This window comes from Cydia pomonella, chromosome 9, assembly GCF_033807575.1.
Source record: "Cydia pomonella isolate Wapato2018A chromosome 9, ilCydPomo1, whole genome shotgun sequence".
NCBI classification, from domain to species: domain Eukaryota; kingdom Metazoa; phylum Arthropoda; class Insecta; order Lepidoptera; family Tortricidae; genus Cydia; species Cydia pomonella.
The window spans coordinates 3,791,257-3,812,555 of record NC_084711.1 but is presented as its reverse complement, the minus strand read 5'-3'; the positions used below and the strand labels follow the sequence as shown (position 1 = coordinate 3,812,555).

Below are 21,299 nucleotides of genomic sequence, written 5' to 3'. Positions count from 1 at the left end.
GTTCATTATGAAATAATTAATTGACACATTTTCTAGCTATTTCTTATGCAATTTTAATAATGTCTGAAAGAAGGTGTAAATGTTGTAATATATGTTTACGCAAAACAAATGGAACTAAAAAAGTGATAAAGAACGCTGCAAAAATTGATTGCTTTAGGTATTATTTAATTTTTTTTAAATTTATGCAAATAAGAAACGAATTGGGTACATAAAAGTATTGGATGTAAAGTCATTGACAAAAACATTTTTTATTACCATTCCATATTAACAAATAACTCGGAACAGCAAACAGAACAATACAATTAAGTAATAGCTAGAAAATGTGTAGTTGTAAATGTATGACATATGTACGTCATTGATCAATGACAATTAATTATTTCATAATGAACGAAAGAGGATGTTATACTACAGACTCATTTGCCACTAGGTAGTAGGTACTACTCTATTGATATAATATGATGTAGTAAACTTATGTTCGTAATTGTTTTTTTTTTAATATGACGCACCAAGATTTTTCAAAATGTTTTTAAATGGATACGTAGTTAACAAATGTGGTTTATCACGTAATTTTTTTGATAGTTGTGTCTCCGCGAAAAGTGGCAAGAAAATGGAGCAGAAAAAAATTACATTATTTTTTTCATCCAAGTTCAATGAAATGAATGTCTGTAAAAATATGCGTTATGAACCCCATTTTATGCTCCTTAATTCTGAATTTATTTGGTTGCTCTCGCTTGCTTGGTTTAGCTGCAATAACAGTTTAAAAATTACCTTGATTTTTTGACATTTTCGTGGATAAGTCTGAAACAAAAGAAGATCGAAGGCTGATATTACGCATACAGTGTTCTTAGGACCTGCCACTACTGCACCTCAAATTACAACCAAATCCCTTGCGGGGGCCAATCTTCTTAGCTTAGCTTGCTAGACCCTTTGTTTTAACTATGACTCAAGGAAAAATACATAATAAAAATATAAATAAACACATAATAATTATATACAGGTTTAAATAAGTTGTTGGCAAAATTGTAATTTTTGGTAAAAGCTTTTATCGCTGACTGTACCTTTCTTTCAACAGGCAACTAATACTCATCGAGACAATTCTAAAAACCCCAAACACAATTAGGTTGCGTTGTTTTATCACAGAGTTCATCAGATCAGCTAGATGGTACCATAATATTGCATTGTCACCCGACTTACACATGTATGCAAATTTTCTGCTTCATCGGAAACCGGGAATGTATATAACTATGTACAAACATACATAGTTACATTGCAGGTTAAGAAAAAGCTTGTAAAAAGTTCCGAAGTGTCTCCAAAGCAATTCCAATAGAGCAAAGCAGCAAAACTTGGAAATATACGGTTACCTTCCCGCAAAGAACCACGAAAGCCGAATACAGCATGCACCGGCATTGTGCACATAGCGAGTCAGCAATGCCAACCTTCACAATGCGATGTTTGTGCCCCGCATACGATTGTATTGTAGTTCTTTGAAAATACGCTTTCATATTGCATTCGTTGTGACGATGAATTATGTACGATATATTCGGACCACACGAAAACTAAAAAAGGGTAATTTGACATTTGCAGTCTAACATTTTCAGTAGAGTCAGACCAAGATAAAGCCCGACGAGAAATTTATGATCGTGGTATGATCATTGTCAAGAGGGCGCTGTTATTTTCATGTTTAGAGTGACAGTTCAGTTTAGTATGAAAAATTTAGTTTCAATGAAATTGCGCAATATGGCGCGTGATATATAATACTGGTCAGGCTTTAAGTTTTAAACGTCAAACTTTTATGAAATTATGATGTTTACCACTTGCACAGGCTGGGCTATCAAAATCGCTGCCAACTTAGCTTGGTCTGACTCTACCAAGCGCCCCATTTCCAATACGACACGAACCCACCTAGCGGATTCATGGCATTAAGGGTTATCGTCACCAGCGTATAATATATATGTAATACTAGCTTCTGTCCGCGACTTCTTCTGTGTGGAATGATAATAATGATTGTAAAAACGATATCCTTCCCGGGCCTCCAAACGGTTTTCATACCAAAAGTGATCGCGGATTTTGATATCAGTTTAGAGGTAACAGACAGACAGACAGAGTTTTTCGCATTTATAATATTAGTATGGATATAATATTAATCTGGACATTCATAGGCTGATTGTACTCAGAATCGACAGCATTCTTCATCCTACCATTAAAAAAAATGTACCAAAATGCACGTTCCATTACGTCACGTTTTAGTGTGAATTTTAACTTGTATGTGCGTGACGTAGTGGAAAGTTTTGAGACTTTTTTTAGTATCAGGATTTGAATTGCTAGTGATTCTAAGTTGAAACAACCCAAAAACACTAGGATCTGTAAGAATCAAGTCTTCATTTTTTTTGCAAATGCTCTATTAAATTCCTTTCTGGGTACAAAGTGAATTACTTCATAGGTAAAAATCTCAACTTTAAAGTTTTAAGCAAAAATGACCCAATACCATCGCCAATACTTTGTCAATTTTTAAACCTTAATGATTTGATTTACGGTTAGCCAGTTGTCAGTTAAAGGCTGACTCAAGTCCAGGTCGGGGTCGAGGCACTTTAGTTTTCTATATACCCGTCATAGAAACTGAAGTCTTGGAACCCTCGGTTCCGGACTCGGACCATTCCAGCATGAGGCGTGAGTCCTTCCTCTTCCTTCCTCTCCTTCCTCCTTCCTTCTTCCTTGGTCCTTCTTTCTTCATTGACTTACAAATGGATTAAAATTCGTGTCGCCCAAATAACTTCCCACGCCGCTACATGAAAACTTGTAACTCTCAACAAATACATCGCGACTGAAAAATTGCCTTAATTTTTCCTACACGTCGTCAACAGTTCAAGTGAGTAAAGTTAACCTTTGCCATTTCGAGCCAAAATAACATAAGGAAACGGGCGCCATAAACTAAACAGCTAAGTGGGCGGAAAATAAAACTTTCTCCACTACCTTAATGCCTTGATATTTGTAATGGAGGATGTAATGGAATGTATAGTCGTATGTGTAAATGTAAACATTTCTTTTGGTAAGGGATGTTTTAACTTTTGTGTATCATGTTTGCTGTCATGTCTCGGGAGTAGGTACTTAGTAATCGGGAATAGCTATATGGCCGATCATTCTAGACAGCACATTCAGTTGTCGGACGTCAGACCGTCAATATCTCCAGCATCTCCTGATAAAACCATCCATAATAAGTACGCGCGCTGATCCCACAAAACTGTATTGTAAATAAAAATGGCGTCGCTTCAGGTTTTCGTAGCCTTGGCTCAGAATTAACTTTTCAGCCGTGTTCAGCCTTCAGCTGCATTATTAATCACGCTTAACGTCTTTCCGATTTACAAGGGAAATGCTTGGTTTACTCAACGATAAGGTTTTCAGTCGACATGAAATAGCCTGGACGTTAATACGAATGGTCGATCTAAAATATACATACCTATATTATTATTTTGTATCAAGAAAAAAAACACAATTTTATAAATGAGTAAATGCAAATATAGGGTTTTTGCATTTATTTCTTATTACACGAATAAGATCCGATTATTCGGAACACCCCTGTTAGGCATATTCCAGATTTAGTTATTCGATCTGTTTCCGATATGATACTGATCTGTCAGTGTCAAAAGTGACGTTTTTGATTGAAGCATTGGGATTGGCCTGTATGTTACGTTTTATTCCCATATAATGTAATTCACGTAGTTTAAAAAAAAGAAATCAGATCGACGCCAAACTCCATATTTGTATTCATCCCGGACATCCTGTTTGACCTTAGTACCAGAATAATTATTCTGCGTGGAATTAGTATTTTTAACTTTTTGTGCTGCAACATGCATTTTTTACGTGTTACGTTTTACATAAGTACTTACACTGTGTAAAAATGGCCAAACATGAACAAACACGGCAATGTAAACAAGCCTGGTAATAAAGCGGGAATGGTGCGTTTTGCGGCCTGCATTTGATGTCGCCACATATTAAACTTTTATTGCGCTGTTGAAGCGTTTGAGCGAGGTACATGTTACGTATAAGCTTAAAACACGTCATTGACCAATTTATAAACATGACTGTGCCAAAAACAGACAGTTCGTATAGTAGTAATATTGTTTAACAACAAATTATAAATTGAAATAGATGCCGTTTACTAAAAGTGACCAAGCCCTGAGTAGCGGAGTCCGGGTCCAGAAGATTCATGTTTCCCGAGTTGTAGTCTAATAGAGTCTAGTAACATCCTTGATTGTATGGTTACTCTAACCAACAACTATACCTATTTATCGAACGGTATTCGACTACAAGTTAGGAAACAAGGAAGTTAGGGATCCGGACTGGCAGGTATTGGTCACTTTTTCAATTATTTTATTAAAAAAAAACCTTGGGCAGATTATCGACATTCTTGAGGTACTGTCTGTTATATAGAGTTATATACCTCCTTCCCAAGTTTTGGAATTAAAACACTTTTCTAAAACATGCATGTTTAAATGCGGCGCTCCGGCAACGAATTTTCCTACGAAGTTAGCGTCTTAGGCCGGCAAAGTCACTGTGTGCGCACGGCAGGCGCCGCACCGTAACTTTTAGTTTATTTCTGGCTTTTTAGTAGGGAATACAATAGCCGGCCAAACTTCATAACCGGTTTTTGGTTACGGTTAACGGTTATGCCCGAAAAAAAAATCATAAATAAGGGAAGTAAATTTTCGTTATTAAAGTACACGAATGACAAAAATTATAGTCACAGGAATTTTGAATTCAATTTTGTAGTCATTAGAAGATCTACGAATTTAAGTCATAAATATAGATAAATAACCGAAAATAACAGTAACCGGTTAATGGAGTTTCCAATAATCGGTTATGGTTTTAACCTATTATTTCGGTATGGTTGAAACCGATTTGCATTACCTTTTTTTTAAGTGTTTACTTTAATTTGGAGAAAAACACGTGTATAAGTACATTGGAATAGGAATTACCGTCCTCCGGTGTTCATAAAATGGCCTCGCAACGCTCGGTTCTTTTCGACAATTCCCTCTCTCCTGGCTTTTGTAATACTCGTAATGTACTATTATTTAATTATTGTGCCTGACCACAACAAAACACGAGTAGGAGTATTCTGTTTTTTTCCAGGGCATCACATAACCAGTTTGTGGGTTACGGCAGGAAAGCCACTGGAACAAAACAATGGCGCACAATGGAACAATAAGTGGCGAGTGGAGGGGCTTTTAGTGAGGCGTTCGCGCTCGTAGTATGGGTAAGACTGTGGTTTGAGTCCGTTTCCGCTACCGCTTATAAATCTAGCGTGTGTTACTCGTATTACTAAGTAGTGTGGCTGCAACTGCATAAGAATCAGTCGTCCCCCAAAACGACGGCGAACGAGTGGGGCGCGAATGGACACAATATCCACAGCAGGGATGCACAAGAGACCTCTCACATACTCACCCAAGGAAGGGTGTCGAATGAAACCCACACATACAAATTAGTCGAATAGATGCACCTGCGCGAGACGCACCTCTTTCGTTTCCTTGCCCCGCCCCTGTACTCCGACTTACAGCGAATAAGTGGTAGGTATAGTATCCGTAATCTTAACAGACGTCTGCGGTGGCAGCACGGTTCCATTTTTATCACTTATCACTATGCCCGTCACTTTCGCGCTTACATACTTGTTAGAACGTGACAGGCATGGTGACAAATGATAAAGCGCCGACCATCTTAGCCCTACTGAACTCGTAAAAATTACCATTCGCACTTGCATGTTTAGAAGTAAAAAAAAAAAAGATTTTGAAGAACTATTTTGTTAACTACCTGCCACTTAACTTTCATCAAAGTCTGCTTTTATATGTAGTATTCCTTAAATTGTCTTAAGAGCCTTTATTAAGTTTTAATTTAAAGTCTTAACGATTGTATTCCATCCCTTTACCACCAAGGTTTTCACTTAAAACATAAGGTATGGCAATGTCGCTTTCGCTTCCGCTCTCGCTCATGCACTAACCGTTCTAAAAGCATCTTCACACGGCTGACAAAGCGCGGAAACCTCTGAAAGCCGATATATCGGTGTATTGTATATTGACTGCTTGAACGGGAACAGTCTATAATGATCTAGCCACAAGACGTATGAAATCTGATCCAATTACTACATCATGTGCTTTAGCTATAATAATTAGAGTCTAATCTTACTTTGCATCGATTTGAATAGAACAAAGTGAAGGAGTGTCATTATACACGTCATATTTTCTTAGAAATGAATGAAAGCATGCAGAGCATACAGAGTTATACTTATGTTTATTGTAAATAAGGAGGGTGGAAGATATAGCTTTTTAGTGATAAGACCTCCGATCTTCTGCAAATCTTACTGATTGCTTAGGCTTGATTTGAATCTTGTAATATATTGGTGCGAAAAAAAGAATATATAGCTAACTAAATTGTAGAATACTATTATGAAATGAAAACTAGAGTTAAACCTAAAAATAAAATTAAATATAGAAAATAAGGAAAAATAGAAATATACTTACCTGCATATTCATAACTTGTATAAAAAAATAGATAAAAACACATAAATTTACTAATTGAAGATTGTAAACTTTTATGAATAAGATAAACCTAAAAATAAAATTAAATATAGAAAATAAGGAAAAATAGAAATAAATTTACCTGCATATTCATAACTTGTATAAAAAATAGATAAAAACACATAAATTTACTAATTGAAGATTGTAAACTTTTATGAATAAGAAGGTTTAACGTATCAACTTGTAACTTCGCTAAGCGTAAAAAAAAGACTTGCCTACTAACCCAACACTAGCTTTTAATGCTCAAACATACGTCTAAAACTATAATCCCATTTTTCCCATTTCCCTACTCAACCAGCGTAAAATACCTCACATTATCTGCATTCACCATGAATCCGATCGAGCATACCATCCATTATAACCAGACCCGCGACAGTCTATACACTACCAATTTTCTCAAACACTCCCTTTTGAGCTTGGAGATAAGACGGGTCTATTTATACTGGTCATATCTTTAAGGTTCAACTGAGTAACAATGAGAAGGTATGAAAGAGCAATTCTTAAAGGCGTTTGGCATATTAAAAGGAATCTATTACGAAGTCTTTTAGTTTGGATAAAGATTGGCTTCAATTAGAATTTTCTGGACCAAATCTCCTAGTTGTTTGGTTCAAACTGCCACAGTTTCAGGAAAAGTATTGGATTGATTGAAGATTATTTTAGACATATTAATTACACCCAATTAAATTAAGATTTTTATTCTTTAAATTATTTTATTTCCCATGCAAATTTTTAGCTCCCATGAGCCGTGGCATAATGCCGGGACAACGCGAGGAGAGGAAGAAGATTCTTTAAATTATTTTTGTATTTTATTAATTTTATAATTATTCGTTACTATTCTTAGAGCCTGTTTCACAATATCCAAGTAAAGTCCTGAATAAGCTACTTGCCACTTATCTGACGAATAAAGTCATCGTTGGCGTTTCACAATCTTCAAATAAGCTGTACTGGTAGATAAAGTTTTGCAGGATGTTTTATCTGGCAGTTAATTTATTTGCTAATTAGCTATCCAATACTTTAATTGGACATTGTGAAGCAGGCCCTTACCATAATGCGTAATTACTTCTTTATTTTTATTTATATATATATGCTTTCTTAATCTTTTATTATTATTTTAAATATTTATTTAAATTTTCTAATGACTTTCTTGTTATGTTTAAATGCGTTAATATGAAATGTTTGGTTCGATATTGTGTATCTTCTTCGACTTAGAAGTCCGTATACTTTTCCTTTTTGGAAATAAAGAGATGGAATATTAATTTCTGCGACTTGGAACTACGAAGCGATAATACTGTTTAATTATTAATCAAGGTTGAAAGAATAACATACTATTGTAGAGGGAATTAATATTTAAATCATGGTAACACTAAGCCACCAAGGTCTTATACGAGTAATAAATCATCTAGTACACAGTTTATTTTTAAAGGTAACTGTAAATATAACCCTTCAAGAAAACTTAACCACCAAACAAGTAAGAATGTCGTTACAATAATAAATGTATGAGATGTTGATTGTCCCGGATCATAAGATCATCCGTTTTAACTTTATAAAATTGTATCTAAAATAAAATAGGGTCAAACAAACTTAGAACTTCGGCGTTCGCGGAAGGCTAGACTCTAATAAGCTCCATAATACCGTAAGAAAAGCGTACTCCCATCTTAAAGGCTGGCAACGCACTAACAACCCCTCTGGTGTTGCAGGTGTCCATGGGCGGCGGTAATCGCTTACCATCAGGTGATCCGTCTGCTCGTTTGCCTCCTCTACCATAAAAAAAAAGAAAAAAAAAAAGAAAAAAAAAAGTTTCTCTCTAATGTTTAGCTTCTGTGACAAGCGCCTTGGTGCCGATTAAACCACGAAAAAAAAAATCATCACACCAACATGAGAAAAATACTAAATATTTGTCATCATTTAATCATCACTTGAAAGTAAATTGTACTAGCCAACATGAGGAAACAACTTGCATCAATTTACTTTGTAACTCTTGTAAATAAAATGGAACTGTGTCATAAGTATTTTAGTAAAAATCTGTTCCAAATTCGAATCGGCCTTCATTCAGTTCTTTTTATTCATCGATTATAGTATATCTATTAAGGGTCTGTTTCACAAAGTCTCAGTAAAGTATTGGATAACTAATTAACAAATAAATTCAAAAATCTTAGCACTTTATCTACCAGTTAAGCTTATTTGAAGATTGTGAAACGCCAACGATGACTTTATTCGTCAGATAAGTGTCAAGTAGCTTATTTAGGACTTGACAATGACTTTGACATCGTGAAATAGACTCTAACTTGTTTTTTGTGAAAATTTCTTCAACTATTCCACTGGCCTTACACATCACCTATATTTCATAACATTTTCCTACAACTAAGTGGTCATTAGGATGACCATTACGGTGGTTATTATAGCTGATAGGACGGACGTTACTCATTGGGCGCAGGTGGCGGTAATGTGGCGGTTTTCCATCGATGGGGGATGGTTGCGATTATTTGGCCTTATTACAGGTGTGGGGAGATTAATAGTACGCTATATTTGACCTAAGCCCGATTCAGATATGACATTTTGTTAAGGTTTAGATCTTATTTTGATACGACCTTGAAGACCACTCACGCTAATTGGGGCATGCGAAACGAAGTAACAATCGTGCCTGAGATGCGCGCCAATCGACAAGAAGATCGTCAAGGTCGTGTCCAAACCCAAGTACTAAATTTCCTGGATGCACCTAATCGTACGATCAGCCGCCGACACATACAAGACATAACACACAAATATATACTTGACACTCATAGTTTACCACACACAGTGCAAGTCAAACAGCGTGTCCCATGTAATATGACACGGGGAACAAAGAGCAGATAACGCCCGCAGTGTATTGTTGGTGCATCAACCCGATTGATTGGATGCAACAATCCAGGGCCGAAAGGGCTGGGGATTAAATTATTTTACACAAACTACACATAGTCCTACATTGTGTCATCAAGTGACCTTGGTGCCGTGATCATTGTAAACAGGTTAAAATGAAGTATAAACTAAAAACAGCTTTTTAGAAATATCTACGTACATTTCGTATCGTAAAATGCTTATGCATCCATTTGAAACAATTACATTTATTGTACTTAAAACACGCACATGTTTAAACGTCCCAAAGTTCTCATGTTATTAAAATCAAGCGTTCACCCCAGGTACGAACAACATCCGTCCTAATTGTTCAACTGAACTTTGATCGTTACGCTCCTCTTTTTGTCTCGTCTAACAGGATTACGTTCCGTTCCGCGCAGCTCAGTTCCACTTATTAAATTTAGAAACGTTCCTTTTCACGAATAATATGTTTAACGACAAGATTCCGGAGTTATTGGGCGGGAATTAAAATAAGACGCGTTTTCCTTATTGAGTGAAATGGATGTGTATTTTGTCTAACGAGTGTCTTCGAGAAGATTGTTTTTTGTATTGCTCGGGAGAATGGAGTTGTGAGGACCGAGGAGGCATTTAAGACGGTATTTGACGGGAATGGCTTCACATAAGAGTTATTTATCTACTCTTTAGTCACAAGAATTATTATCTAAGCAGGTATCTTATAGCAACGCATATATAGTTGGTCAAACCAATTTGTCAGTAAATAAGAACAATAAAAACTATACTCCTCCTTTTCTTTTGGATGCTAGTACTAGTGTAAGACAAAGATAGTATGACTACCTCTGTCTATGTTTGAAATGAGATAGCCCTTTGACAAACTATAGTTTATTTATTTTTATTTTTCTAAGCATAAAAGTAGAGAGTTGTTGTTGTTGTTGAATTCAGCTTGATCCTAAATATTTATCGTATAAGTATTTTGCGCTAATGATAAATTTAATATGTTTCCTTTGAATGAAAATAATCGAATTACCTTAAGTAAGCATCACATGTTATTCAAAGGTAAATCATAATCTATAATTATAAATCATCTTTAAAAGTCGCAATTTCACCAAAATTCCAGTGAAATGACTAACCAAAATTCCGATAAAAATGACGCAATGAAATTAAAATCCTCATATTCATACGTTGAGCTGCGGATATTAATTTCCCTTTAGCTTTTCCCGAGCATAAATCGCACTAACTGGCCATTGTTGAAAAATTCCATTTAAGCAAACAAATGCTGAAATTTAGCACTGTAACACATGCGATACCTCATTCAAACCAATTATGTACTCTACCGATATAAAAATAAAGTTGAAAGTAGCTTGTCGTTTTAAATCGTGCGTTCATTAGACGGATATGACGTTCAGTTGGCATTTGTCAAAGTTGTTTGAGGTAATGGTGGGACTTGGAAAAGTTAAAAGACGGTTTAAACAATACTGGAATTAAAATGGAGGACGTGTTGCACGTGCAATTGGGATGTAAGGAATTAGTAAAATGGAAGTTTAAATTAGTTTTGGAAAATCATAATTGCAGCAGTTATCTGTAATTGTTATTATTAATATTAACAAGTTATTGCTATGGAGTACTTATACATATTGGGCGCCGAAATAGACGTTATATTGAAAATAACAGGCACTTTTCTATCGGAGGACCACCCATCGCGCCTACATTTTTTAAATTTGCCGCCTTTTTTGACTGAAGGAAATGGTTTGTCAAACTATAACAAATATGTTTTTGCACACACAAAACTCTTGTGGGTACATACGTGTAAGGAAATCAACTTTGCCTGTATAATTTAGAACATCTAGCTTCTTAAATGCAGATGCCGCTGCTGAGCGTGATTACAAAATTGAATTAGTGTGTGTACAAAAAGTTTGCGAATAGATTGTTAACAATAAAAATATTTTACGTGATTTCACTTGATATAAATAACTGCTTCATGAACGCCTACTTCTTAATGTAAACAAAGTTGCTTGTCGCTTTAGCTGCGCAATCTTATGACTCTAAGTCAAAAGCGAGCTGAAGCGGTATTCGAAACTTAGAATATGACATTAATTTCTGCGTTTGAACGTGGCGCAAGACGCCTGGACTGGAACAACTGGAGACGCCTTGTCTGTAATTTTTTGTACAAAGTCTGCCGATTTTTGCGAGGGAGGGGTACGTCAAATGTACGACTATTTACTGATTTAACCTTTCTCGATTTTTACACATTATTAACTAACACAAACGGACCTTAATCGCGTATTATGTTTTAAATTTACTGCGACGTTTCGAGGCCGGCGTTGTCCCCGTGGTCTCGGAGAAGACTGGCTAAAGTTGACATCAACAACTTATAGCCGCGCGAGTTTTTCGAACTACCCGCACTTGATCTTGTTTATTGACTTGAACATTCTGCTCACTAGGGATACTCTGTCGACACACAACACTAACGATATTCGATTTTTCGACTGTCGATATTCGTTCTCGCTTACATATACTAATGACTGGATTCCATGTGGAATTTAAAACTTAATACGCGATTAAGTCCCGTTTGTGTTAGTTAAGAGGCTGTCAATACCTAAAGCGCGCACACTGTCTATTTGTATCGGAGTAAATGAGATAGCACTGTCGCATGTTACTGGGCCTGGGCAAGGGAATAATAAGAAAAATATTTAAATAAAAAAAAGTGGATTACTAGTGTAATATTTTACTCAACCACGGTTTAGATATAAATGTTTTGAAATTGTGATTTTAATTGCAGACCCATAAGTCAAAACAATAAAGACATAAAACCGTTTAATTGTGATTTTAAGACCAATCTTTGCAATTATTTTCTATCGAGCCGATTTCGTTCAATCGTGTATCGAGTACAACCACGGTCTTTGAAATATAATTAATATGAACATATATTTTTCTTACTTGACTAAAACAAATAGTCTTTCTTAAAAAACTGTTTAAGTAACATCAATTTCAAGACCATTGGGTGTTGACAGCCTCTTAATAATGTATGACTATTTGTACGTAACGTACAAAAAGTCATGTCAGATAAACGTCAGTCCATACAGTAAGTATGATGTTAGTATGACCAGTGGCAGAGGTTTTCGACGGAGGGGTAAGCTCTTAAAGGCGACTCCGGTTGGTTAAATGCTCTAAGTAAATATTCGTTCTAGCCAGCGCCATTGTGTCGGGGCCGACTTCCGGTACCACTTCCGGTGTGATCTTGTTATTGATGGTTCAGACTTACCTTTTTTTCTTTCGTACTTTATCTGTCATTTTTACAGTCAAGAAAACTAATATAAGAGGGTCGATCAAATATTTCTTGTTGTTCTGTCCTGTCAGCCAGGAGACAAAAGTAATAGTTTGTTACTTGGGTGAATTGACTTTTTCTTGTCACTTTTCTGGTTTCAGTCTCCTGGCTCCCTGGTTTTATGGCATTTTAATTAACCAACATTATAGTACATTTTTTGTGAATAGTACATTTTTTGTCAGGCTGAGTTTGTATTTTTGTATATGTAAAACCGTATACACCTTTTTATTGAATTCCGTTAACTTCGAGGTATTGGTAAATACGTTAAAAGAAACTACATGACATAGTTAATTTTCAAAAAAAAAAAATTTTCTTAATTTTTTATTTTTATTTTTTTTGTTATAAAAAGTAATTAAATGTCGCATATAGCGTTGTTGTTGCACGGGCATTACATTTATCTCAATCAAACAATTGAAAACTGTGACATGTCAATGTCATTTCGAACATCGATCGTCCGAGATAGTACTTACGTTTAGTAGCAAATGTATTAACCCGTACTAAACACTAATCAATTTGTGAACGGGCCCTAAGGTAAGTGTACACACTCGTAAGGGCTTTATAAGATAAAAATAAAATATTGATTATCTCCGAAATGGAGTTAATTAGAATACCGGTGTCTTTGAGAAAGTTACTTAATTTAAGCTCAGGAATGCACCCTTGAAATTAAAGCAAATAAAAAAAAACACGGTGTATAAAACCGCATAGGCAAAGTATAGGTAGTTTAGGCTTTAATAAACACACTTTCATAAGTTTTACAAAAAACAGACGACTTTTATTTTTCCATACAAAATAATTCATCAATGTATCATAACTTTGTTTTAACTCAAACTACGTCTAGTTTAAGTTTGCGATTATATCCAAAATACAATAATGAATGAAATAAGATAACGATAAGTTCTAGTTTAGATAAGTTTTCATTTAGATATCGTTTGTATGTCGTATAATTGACAGAAGCAGCTCGATTCGGGCAACCAATGTCACTTTGACGTTAGACATATCGTAGACCTTATAAACCTTCAAGAAAAGAGCGTAGTCCTATCTTAAAGGCCGGCAACGCACTTACAATCCCTCTGGTGTTGCAGGTGTCTATGGGCGGTGGTAATCGCTTACCATCAGGTGACCCGCCTGCTCGTTTGCCTCCGCTATAAAAAAAACAGCGGAATCGAAATAATTGTCAATTTTGACATGTCGTTTAGCTATCGATCTTTTAAAGATCTTAAACGTGTCTTAATCATTCTTCGAATCGGGCCGACTGTATATTAAAAGAGCGGTGTAGATAGCAAGCTACGAACGGACCTCTACGAACTCTACAACTTGGACTCGTAGCATTTTGCCGCGTAGCAAGGCGCGGCAACCGTTAACGTTTCGTAGCACTACGAACAATGAAATTATTCAATCATTTTTGTCAGGCCTATTCGAGTTTTAGTTATTAGATATTATTCCGATATGATACTGATCTGTCAGTGTCTGTTACACAGTTTGGGAAATTTATATTACTGTTTATGTATGTGTTTTTTTATATAGAAATAAATAAAAAAGTGACATTTCTTCAACCAAAAACGTCACTTTTGACACTGACAGATAAGTATCATATCGGAATTAAATCTAATAACTAAAACTCGAAGAAGACAGTGTGTTAACACATTAAGTGCCTGGAAGCAGTGAAGTGTATTTTTTATTATTTACGTTTTTACGTGTTTTGACGCTATTCTCGTTTAACAATCTATAATTGTTACATTACTTAATAATACTTGTGACACGAATGCATGATATGCAGAATATCATCGGGTATATGTATGAAAATTCGCATCAACAGCATAATCTATCACAATGATTGCCGTGTTATTGTCGACCATTTATCGTTTCATGACGTCACAGGTGTCATTACCTGTCATCGTTCGGCATCCCCCTGTCATGATACTCATGATATATCAGGTATTTGCAATAACAGGGAATTTATGAGTTTTTGGTGACGTTTGAATGGGTCGGGAACGAAAAAAATACACAAGAACACGACGTTAACGGATGAGAAGACTTGTCAGGAGACAATGGAGACATGTATTAATTTAACTGAATTGTAATGCAAATTGACAAGATGGCTGCAGGAGGGCAGTTCGGACACGACAGAATCGTCAAATACGTTTAAGGTGAACTGCCAGGCCGTGACCTTCGAGTCATCGCGATGGACAAAGGCCGAGGTCTAAGATTTGATCAAAGCTGAGCGCGTCGCGCTATCGTCCGAGGCCGAAAGTCAATTAGCACGAGGCCTAAGATCTGACACTGAAGTTCCACGTATCGTATTCCACTGCAGCTGCCTCCCAGATACAACCTAAAAATACCTGTAAAAAATATTCCTACAGAGAGAAAATAACTATAACAGCCTTAAATGTAACTTATAAAAGATAGAACAAGCACACGAAACGTGTCAAAAACAAGACTCGCACATTTACTCCTGTCACTACAACGCACATTTCAGTCTGTCATTCAAACAAGCTTATACGCTCCTTAAGTTACATACTAAAGGCAATCCTAATATTAGAGCTACAAGGTGCAGTTTTATAGAAGCCGGTATTTTGTAAATGGGGGAGCGTGACAGGTAACATGTTACGCTTGCTAATACATTAAGTCGGTAAACTTTTAAGAAAAGTCGTAGTCATCGAGGTGTGGATACGGAAATACTCGTGTGAACAAATAAGCCCAGAAGAAAATATATATTTTATGTGTAATGTTAAAGATAATGAATATGACAACGTCAGAGATAAAAATGTGAAATAATAGCAAGTAGAAGAGGTTGTCTTTGAGATTCAAGATAGCGAAGACGTCTCGAGTTTTTTTTTTTTTGTATTTTGGTCATAAAATGTTGTTTAAAGTGTATACTGATAGCTTATTATGCAGTGAACTATCGTGGAAGTGTGCAGCTAATGAAAAACGAATCTCGAAACGCGTTTAACCATGTTTTAATCAACACTCGGCAATCCATCGTGGGTTTTAGTAAAGTCCACCTATTCTAAAAGCAACTACCGAACAACGTCATGCTCTACGAGCACACTTAAAAGTTACTACTGAACAACGACACTTGAAATTGGCAAAATCATCATTGATGGAGGCCATACTTTAAAAGAACAAAAAGGTTAAGAAGAAATTCGAGAATATTTAAAGTTGACTATAGATAAATCAGAATGTATAAAAGACAGCTGAATTGGCATTGACATGTGTAACTTTATAAGAAAAAAGAGTAATTTATAAAACTTAAAATATGTACTTATAACTTTGCAACTATCTACTTGCAAACCTCGTCTTTCTAAGATGGCATATATAGTCGAGAAATTGGGACGGGTACCGTCGTGAGCGTGACGGGGTAGCCTAGAGGTCTAGTGCGTTAGTCGCGATGATATGATATCCATCCAGTTTATAAACAATATTAATTTAATTAGAAATAATGGGTAGCTAGCTAATCTAGCATGCCTTGCTAAAAAGTGTTGTAGAGCACATTATTGTGAAAATTTGAACTGCCTTTAGTTTATTAACTTATACAAACGGGACTTAATCGTGTATTAAGTTTTAAATTTACCTCCCATGTTCAAATCAAATCGACGTAAATCCGTGTTTTGCCTTTAGTTTATTTCTATATACTTATTAGCAGTTTTCTAAACAACCCCGCTTCCAAAATTAGCCGAAAATAACTTTAACTATAAAAAAACATCGTTCATCCACGTTAAACCACAAAAAGGAGTTTTGAAAACGTCTAACGAGCAACGAAAATAGTTTATTCAGGCAATTCAAATAACACTTAATGGTGTCGACGGAAAGGCCAATAAAAGCACCATTATTAAGCGATAACTCGAAAACCATACTGACTCGCTGAAATACTACGTAAAAACCAACGAAACCTTGCCATAAAACATACCGCTGGCAACATACATAATTCGCACACACAATATATTCACGTCACCAAAATACCTTTTCAACTACCCAAATACTAACTGAACTAACTCTATCTTATTAGAAAGACACAAGGTTGAAATTTAAGCAAACTTTAGTAAGAAGGCGGAAAATTAAACGCTGTATTTCACTTTCGTGAGCGAAATACGAGAAATGGCGTCACAGGTTTAAACGCTTTGATGACGTCATAAAAACGGAGCGGTTATCAACCTGCCCTATATAAATCAGTATATTACAGCTGTGTACGAATTTAGACTTTAAACTTAAGTGCTTAAAGTAAAGTTAAGATTGGAGGGTGCATATTAAAAATAAGCTCATTGAAATTCAAGTAACAATTGCGTTTTACGCTCGAATCACACCTTATGTGAAGTATTAAGCCACATATGCAAATTTATAACACTTTGACGATCTTAAAAGTCGTAAATGTTACGCCATCTTAATAAAAACAGTTGTAATAATAATAAAATTGTGTTTTAAGGCCGTAACGGTGTATTGGAAGAGATTACAGTGTAGTAAAAAGTGTGTTTAAAGTAGGTATGCAATTTTCTTGTGTTGTTTTTATTTTAAAGGGGCGTGATTATCAGATTTTACGAATAACTGACAGGCCGATATCGTCCGGCGAACTGGTAATCAGTGAGCCCCTTTACGATGTGATGGTGATGATTTTTTGGTACAGTAGCTGAATAAAATTCTAAACTAAAATATGTTGTTACATTAACTACAAGGATGATATTTCAAAAAGTACGTCAAGAACACTTAAATGAGTAATTCTTAATAGGTAGAGCAAACGGAAAACGACCGCGTAAAAGGCCACCTATGCGATGTACTGACCAAATCAAAACTGCCATGCCACCCCTGAACGCATTTTCCAGAATGACCTTCAACCGCGAAGAATGGCGAGAAATCGTACGGCAGGCAACATCAACGCCTGATGTCAGTTGTTGACCACGACACTCTGCATAGAGCACAACTGGAAATAAAAGAACCGGACTATCAAACATTAGGACCATTTTTGAAGCCGACTAAAAGATTCGATCAAGATCGCAGTGATAAAAGCTTAAAGTAATGTAAGTAAATCTTATATTTCTGTAAGCTGTCTAGACAGAGCAATCTTGCGGTATTATGTAGGTACTACCTACTTTGAAAATCACAGTAGTTAGTGATAGATTATATTGGAATGTATAATTTTTGACACTCAGGCCAATTAGAACTTACACTACATCAGAATGATATCTGAATGATAAGTAAGATGATAAAATGTTTAGTTATTGTGCGTCTCACCCGCGCCAATACATGTACGGACAAGTATGAGCGAAATGCACGATAGCTAAATAACATCAGTTAGATGATAACATCAGAATTATCTTATGTCAGTGTATGTTGGAATGGGCCCGATTATATGATGTCGTTTCTTTCAATATCTTCGTATGTAGTTAACTTAAACTTCTAGTATTTTTAGAGTAGTTATTTGCCCCATAATTTTTTTTTTTTTTTTTTTTTCTATTTATTTAGAAACAAACAGTCATACACAATTTTTGATCAAAACTTATAGACAAAAAATAGACCTATAGTTTCATATGTAGAAATAAAATATACTTAAACAGGTCCTTGGCTATTACAAAAAACAAAAATACTTAAATCTGTATTTTATAATAACAAATACTTGAAATATGTAAATCAGTGATTTGATAAGTCTGCAGAAAATAAGTTACATATACATCGTAGTCTCGTAGTACATTAAATTTAAGCAAATAACAAATTCCAGTTATAATCAATATTTAAATGCATTCTTAAGTTGTGTTAGTGAACAGTTAAAAATGTCTAAATCATTAAGTTTTTGATTCTCATTAAAAAGTTTACATGCGCGTTTGATAAATACATTCCCACCGTAACCAGTCCTGCTGAATGGAATAAAAAATAAGTTTCTTTTACGACAACAGCGCTCACGTCTTCGCGGAACTCTAAAACAGATTTTATGTAAAAGAGTAGGGGCTTCTAATTGTGAATGGAAAATCTTAAAAAGCAAAACGGAATCAGTGGAATCTCGACGGTCACTAAGAGTTTGAATATTTAAACGTTTACAGGTATCGGTATAGTCAGCAGTATAAGCTAGTCCAGTCCTGAAGCACAGTGATTTAATAAATATTTTTTGAAGTCGCTCAATTCTGTCGATGTGTACTTTGTAAAAAGGTTTCCACACTGAGCAAGAAAATTCAAGGTGACTACGCACAAAACTATTGTAGAGAATTTTATATGTCAAGCGGCTTTTAAATGGTTTCCCAACACGCATTATGAATCCTAACTGTTTATATGATTTTGTCAGCATTTTATCAATATGTGGGATAAAAGTAAGTTTGCTATCCATAATCACACCAAGATCTCTAATTTCGGTTACTCTATTTAAGGTTTTACCCGATAAGTTGTAAGAATAATTAATTACATTTTTCTTTTTTGAGAAGGTGATAACATTGCATTTATCAAAGTTAAGAAACAAATTATTTATTTCACAGTAGCTGACTAAGTTGTTTAAATCATCTTGTAGCTTTTCACAATCGCTGATATTTTTAACTATCCTAAAAATCTTTGTATCATCTGCGTAAAGTAATAATTTAGAGTTCTGGATGTGATTAGTTATATCATTCACATAAAGAGTAAAGAGCAAAGGACCCAAGTGAGAGCCCTGAGGGACTCCTGAACCAACAGACATCCATTGAGATCGATAGCCCAACAAGACGACCGCCTGACTTCTGTTTTCTACGTAAGATTTAATCCAGCGAAAGAGATCGCCATGTATACCAAGTTTCCAAAGCTTAGATAATAGCGTATAATGACAAATTTTATCGAATGCCTTGGAAAAATCAGTATAAATAGCATCCACACTATGGCCATCGTCCATTGCAGCATAAATTTCATCAGTGAAGGTTAGTAAATTACTGTCAACAGATCGACCCTTATAAAAACCATGCTGATTTGGAATGATATGGCGACGTACAACACCAAATAATTGATCTGTAACAATTTTTTCGAGCAACTTACCAATAATACACAATTTAGATATGGGACGGTAATTAACAACATCACTACTAACCGAACCCTTGGGAATAGGAGTGACCCATGCTTGTTTCCAAGTTTTGGGCACAATGCCCTCTTTAATTGACTTAGTATATAATATGGTGACAGGAGTTGCAAGGGTAGAACTACAAGATTTTATTAAAAGCGGATGAATGCCATCGGGCCCAGCACCTTTATGGACATTAACTGTTTTTAAATATTGTAAAACTATGTTGTAATTAATCTCTACTGTACTTAAGTCGATAATACAATCAGGCGCTGGAATATTTGTTATGTCACCCAGGTGTAGATTACTAGGTTTTTCAAAAACAGATTGAAAATGATAATTGAAAAAATTACATATCTGTTCGCCGTCAGAGCTAGTTATGCCTTTATAGTGCATTGATTGAGGTGGTCTATTTTTAGAAAATATAGACTTTACGTATGACCAGAAAAAATTAGGATGATTTTTAATTTTACTTTCTGAATAAGATATATAATTATTATAACATTCCAACTCTAATTTATTAGCTCGTTTGCGCAGAGTACTAAAAGTCTGATAGTCTAAGGGGTTGCCGTATAATTTCCAACGTTTATGATATTTCCGTTTTTCTTTTAAAACCTTACGTAAGGGTAAGCTGTGCCAAACAGGAGCGGAACAAGTTGGCTGACGAACAATTCGTTGTGGAATATACTTGGAAATTAAATTTTTAACCAAGTCATTAAATTTTTTTACACAGTCATCCATATTCAAATGTTTAAAGAAACTAATCCAATTAATAACGGAAAGTTCAGCATTAATTTTTTGATAATTACCAGCATGAAAGTTAAAAACACAGTGAGGCGCCGGCTTTAAGTGACATAAAGTTTTCAATTTTAGGTCCATACAAATAGCTCTGTGGTGTGCATCTTCCGGCGTGAGTGGTGAATCGCAAGCTGATAAGCGGCATTCATTGTTTGAAAAAATTAAATCTAAAATTCGGCCGTTGACATTAATTATGGAATTATACTGTTTAGTTCCCGTATATGATAAGAATTCGTATATCAATTGAGTACTAAAACTAACACATGCTGTCAACTCCATCTCAGATGCTGAATTCATAACCCAGTTCGCCTCAGGTATATTGAAATCACCAGTAATTAAGAAAACGTCGTCGGGCCGATCAATAATTATTTGACTAGCAAGGTCAACGAAAGTGGTTAGTGCATCTCGGTAATTGGGTCCATTAGGAATATAAATACACGCTATGTTAAGATAAGATTGTTTTTCATTATGATAAGGGAACGATAATGTCATGTCGTGTTTATTCCGTTCAATGGGAAGTGAAACCCATAAACATTCACAGTGGGCAAGCGATGGTACTGGCCAGTCACGGCGCACCGGCTGGTATTCTGAGCGCACGGCAACCGCGACCCCCCCGCCCCGCGATGCACCACTTGCTTCTGCTGACCGATCACAACGAAAAACGCTATACCTATTATCAAAGTACTCTAAGTCATAAAAGTCAGCGGTCAGCCACGTCTCCGTTAAGCAAATGAAGTCATAATCAGACTTAGTTACTTGA

The 21,299-nt window shown here is 35.5% G+C and overlaps 1 protein-coding gene and 1 long non-coding RNA gene across 8 annotated transcripts in view; one reads left to right on the top strand and one right to left on the bottom strand.

Annotated features, from left to right (window-relative positions):
• Positions 1 to 21,299, bottom strand: part of LOC133521123 (uncharacterized) — a 614,754-nt gene that overhangs the window by 51,020 nt on the left and 542,435 nt on the right. The window lies entirely within an intron of this gene.
• Positions 933 to 5,504, top strand: LOC133521141 (uncharacterized). The gene is made up of 2 exons (XR_009799867.1): positions 933 to 1,450; positions 5,128 to 5,504. It is a non-coding gene; the product is annotated as an uncharacterized LOC133521141 (long non-coding RNA).